Below are 5,077 nucleotides of genomic sequence, written 5' to 3'. Positions count from 1 at the left end.
TAACATGTTAAATTATGTGAAATTATTGGCAAAGAAGAATATTTTAGAGAGCCCTTCCTTTTTATTTAAGATTTTGATATTTAAGAAAAGAGAAAATGAATAAAAATAGGAGATATTTTATAGATTTAGGAGGAGTAAGTGAAAACAAAAAGGGAGTCATGACCTATTTTCGGTGGGTTCTCCAAGCACGGATTGCAAGTTAAAAGAGGTTGAAAACAAAGTAAAATGTTTTCTCGAAATAAAAAAGAATTAAAATATAATGAACATATATATTTACCTTATATTCAAAATAGATTTTATAGGTTCATAGTACAAAATAAGGGAAATGTTGAAAAAAATCATTTTAAAACATCAAAAATAGTTGGTGTTGTTTGTCTAGGGCAACTACTCTTTAGTTACATGAAAGTTTTTAACCATGTTCATAGTGGGTACTCGGTGGTCGGGAGTAAATCGACCAAAGTGTCTGTCCAAAATAAAAGGGCCCAACCAGACTTAAACTGATGACCTCTTGATCTGCAGTCAAATGTTCTACCACTAAGCTATGGACCCATTTTGCATGATTTCAACTTTAGTGACTCCTTCTACAGTGTCAGTCCAAAAGTGTAAAAAGTGTCTGTCCAAAATAAAAGGGCCCAACCAAGTTCAAACGGGTGACCGGTCAAATTCTCTACCACTGAGCCATGGATCCATTTTGTAGGATTTTAACCTTAGTGACCCCTTAGACATAGTGTCGGTCCAAAAAGTGTAACAAATTTCTATCCTAGATAGAAGGGCCCAACTAGGTTCGAATTGGTGACCTCTTGATCTGCAATCAAATGCTCTAATATTCAGCTATGGTCCCATTTTGTATGATCTCAACCTTAGTGACCCCTTCTACAGATTATCTGTCCAAAAGTGACCCTACCGAATCGGCTATGGACCAATTTTGTATAAATTGGTGGATTACCTATCGGGAATTAAACACAGATCGTTAGATTCAAAGTCGAAAGTGCTAACCACTACACCATAGAACCACTCGTTAAACTTTATTTTGGCAGCGATTTTGATAAGCGCCAACAACGCTGGATTTTGCAAAGCTAGAGGTCGTAGTATGCTTACAGACTTTCACAAGGTGTTTTCAACTTCTTTTATAGGTAATTTAACTTTTGAGTCCATGCAAATGATTGGTTGGATTAGTATGAGTTTGAGAAGACAGAGGAGAGAAGAGAGAACAGAGGAGAGAAGAGAGACTTTGTTAGAAACTCTCTAATCTTCCAAGGTGTTTTCAACTTCTTTTATAGGTAGAATTTTAAAATCAAACCACAACAAAATTTACTTCTTTTTCTAAAACTAAATTTGACTCTCGAATAGATTTTAATAGTTTTGTTAATTAAATTTTTTTAAAAAATTTTGTACACAGAGTACAATGGAAATAGTATTATATATATATATATATTTTTTTTTTTTTACAATTTTGTAATTTGTATGGTATTATTGGAGGCTTTTGAATGACATATGATAATTGATTCTCTATCCTCTTTGACAATTTTAGATACCTCCATATCCCATATTAGATGTGTCACGTTTCATTATGAGATCTGCCCTTCGGTCAATAAGACTTCAGCAGAGAGTTTATTTGACTAATGATTTGATTTTTTTGGGTTGTAGAGATATCCCTTACAAATCAAGACTTTGTATTATTTTGAAGACAATCATCAAGACATTTGTAAATGTGCCTGATATCTTGAAGGATATAAGACACGTAATTGAGAGAACCTAAATTTTTTTTGAAGTTCGCTTTCTCTAGGATACGTCATCACCAAAGTTTGAGACAAAGACCATTGGATGGGTTTTAATAAGGCTCAAATAAATTTAAAATCCAAGAAAACGGATCTGAGTTTGATATCAACTAGCTGATTTCTTTTGATTACGTTAATGAATGTATGTAGAGTTTAAAGTGTTGATCTTAGTGGTTTTAGAAAATATCAACACATCATCAATATAAACTATTGAAATTTTTTGAAAGGATTGAAAATATCATTCATAATCTTCTGAAATTCGGATGGAGCGTTTTTTAGCCTAAATGACATGACGTTCCTCTCATATTTTCTAAATTGGACATTAAATGCTATTTTATATTTGTCCTTTTAAGAAATTAGAATTTTCCAAAATCCCAATTTCATGTCGAATTTTATAAAAACATTTGACTCTAAATTCTTTTTATCAAATAATTTTTGTTTTGGATTGGATATCTTATTTATTCTAAAACCTTATTCAAAGGTTTGTAATTAATTACCAGTATCAGAATTTCTGGTTTCTTTTCACCATGTTGTTAACCTAAAATGTCAGAAATGACCACCTGCTCATAGGACCTAAGAGTTACGTTGGCCACAATGCATCTCATGGACGGTGGCGCTTGAAGGTGGATGATATAAAAAATGGGTCATGCACCATAAACTCATGGGAAGACCGTTGATGGAATCGATGCAATCGACGCTCCCTTTGATGGGTTGCCAATTAAAGACCTGACGTTTGATGTTGACTCTTTTGAAGAAAAAGCCACACGATCGAACACCTCGAAATGTCGCGGTAGCTCTAAGAACTCTATCATACGACCTGAGAGTTGAGGGCTACAGGAACTTTCTCATACGACCTAAGAGTTACGTTAGCCGCAATGCATCTCATGGACGATGCAAAACTATGGTAGTGCTCGAAGGTGAATGGTATAAAAAATGGGTCATGCACCATAAACTCATGGGAAGATCGTTGATGGAATCGATGCAATCGACGCTCCCCTGGTTGGGTTGCCATTCAAAGACCTAACATTTGATATTGACTCTTTTGAAGAAAGAGCCGCACAATCGAACAGCTCGAAACGTCACGGTAGCCCTGAGAACTCTAACACACATGGGGAAGGACGTGTCGAAGAGTTAGACATTAAGAAAAAGATCATGCTAAAACTCTTCAGCAATCTGACAAAAGACTTCAGGACATCTACACCAAAAATCCATTGTCGTCCAGCGGTCAAGATATCTCGCTTTCACCCAGGAGACCTGGGTTTGATTCTTGGTAATGGAATGTTATTTTCTTATTTCATTTTATTTTACAGTTTCTATCTTAGACTAAAAAGACTTTTATAAACTTCGTACCTTTGTTAGAGTTATGTTATAGATATTTTGTTCAATTTCAATTTGTAAATGCGATAATCCAGTCGTTTTCGAGGTCTCTCTTGTTGAACGACATCATGGTTGAGATGAGTAGGTGATTCAAATTGTTAATGCGATAATCCAGTCATTTTCGAGGTCTATCTTGTTGAACGACATCATGGTTGATATGAGAACTCGAGTGAGTTTGACAAGTTGGGCTGTAGAGAACCACACCTCAAGCCAAGTTCATGTGGGCTTAACAAACTTAAAATCCAAGAACACAAAAATGGAAACCGGGATGCTAAGGAATTAAAAAGCTTTATTTTTTACGTAGAACAATACTTGAAGGTTACTGGAACTTGCTCATAGGACCTAAGAGTTACGTTGGTCGCAATGCATCTCATGGACGATGCAAAACTATGGTGGCGCTCAAAGGTGAATGGTATAAAAAATGGGTCATGCACCATAAACTAATGGGAAGTCTGTTGATGGAATCGATGCAATCAACGCTCCTTTGGATGGGTTGCCAATCAAAGACCTGATGTTTGATGTTTACCCTTTTGAAGAAAGATCCACACGATCGAACAGCTCGAAACGTCGTGGTAATTCTGAGAACTCTATCGCACACATGAAAGGACGTGTTGAAGAGTTAGACATTACCCAAAACATCATAGTAAAACTCTTGAGCGATTAAACAAAAGACTTTAGGACAACTACACCAAAAATTCATTGTTGTCCAACGGTTTGGATATTTGGCTTTCACCTACGAGATTTTGGTTTGATCCTCTGAAATTGAATATTATTTTCTTATTTCTTTTTATTTTATAGTTTCATCTTTTGTCACCAATTATATTTAAACTTTACCTCATTTTGAGAGGCACTTTAATGGTCAAGTTCAATGGTATTTTAGATTAAAAAGACTTTTATGAACTTTGTACCTTTGTTAGTGTTATGTTATAGACATTTGGTCAAGTTCAACAAGTGGGGTTGAGGTGACTCAAATGGTTAATGTCACTTTATTTGATTCAAATTGTTAATGTGATAATCCAGTTGAATAGTTACAGGTGCGGTGAACGTGGAGATTAAACACGTGACCTTCAAATCTTTAGTTTGACACTCTCCCAACTGAGCTATCCCTGCTAACATTAAAAATAAAAATTCATAAGTAGAGTTATTTCCACTAATTCATTATATTTTAAAAAGAAATAATAATCAACTAAACTATAAGGGTGCAATGAATGAACACAAGACCTTCCAATATTCAATTTAATGCTCTCCCAACTAAGCCATCCCAGATAACATAAAAAATTAATAATCACAAGTTTCAGATTTAATAATCAAGTTATGCAACTTAGTTAACCTATGCCAGTTGGATAAAAAATGGTGTTTCCACTAATTCATTATATTTTAAACATAAATAATCACTAATTTTGTAAAGAATATAGTCAAATTATGCAAAGTGAACCAAGTGCGGTGAACGTGGATCGAACACGTGACCTTCAGATCTTAAATCTGATGCTCTCCAAACTGAGCTATCCCCGCTAACATTAAAAATGAAAGTTTTTAAGTAAAGGTATTTCCGCTAATTAATTGAAATTTTAGAAAGAAATGATCAAAAATTTTAGATTGATTAGTCAAATTGTGCAACGTGAACCATGTGTGGTGAACGTAGATCGAACACGAGACCTTCAAATCGTCAATCTAATGCTCTCTCAACTGAACTATCCACACTAACGTTAAAAATGAAAATTCATCAGTAAAAGTATTTTCGCTACTTCATTGAAATTTTAAATAGAAATAATCACTAATTTTTAATAAGATATTCAAGTTATCCAACTTGTATAAGGTGCGGTGAACTAGAACACGTTAGGTATTTTCGATAATTCATTGAGATTTCAAAAAGGAACAATGACTAATTTTAGATTGAATAGTCGGGTTATGCAACTAGAATC

The 5,077-nt window shown here is 34.4% G+C and overlaps 2 non-coding genes across 2 annotated transcripts; both read right to left on the bottom strand.

Moving 5' to 3' along the window:
- Window positions 1-477: 477 nt before the first annotated feature.
- On the bottom strand, window positions 478-549 carry TRNAC-GCA (transfer RNA cysteine (anticodon GCA)). The gene has a single exon. It is a non-coding gene; the product is annotated as a tRNA-Cys (tRNA).
- Window positions 550-4,594: 4,045 nt separating this feature from the next.
- Window positions 4,595-4,667, bottom strand: TRNAL-UAA (transfer RNA leucine (anticodon UAA)). Its single transcript has one exon. It is a non-coding gene; the product is annotated as a tRNA-Leu (tRNA).
- Between the last annotated feature and the right edge of the window lie 410 nt (window positions 4,668-5,077).

Source organism: Cucurbita pepo, chromosome 16, assembly GCF_057944985.1.
Source record: "Cucurbita pepo subsp. pepo isolate OVF chromosome 16, ASM5794498v1, whole genome shotgun sequence".
Taxonomy (NCBI): Eukaryota; Viridiplantae; Streptophyta; class Magnoliopsida; order Cucurbitales; family Cucurbitaceae; genus Cucurbita; species Cucurbita pepo.
Note: the sequence above shows the minus strand (reverse complement) of the source record. Positions and strands in the feature narration are given on the sequence as shown.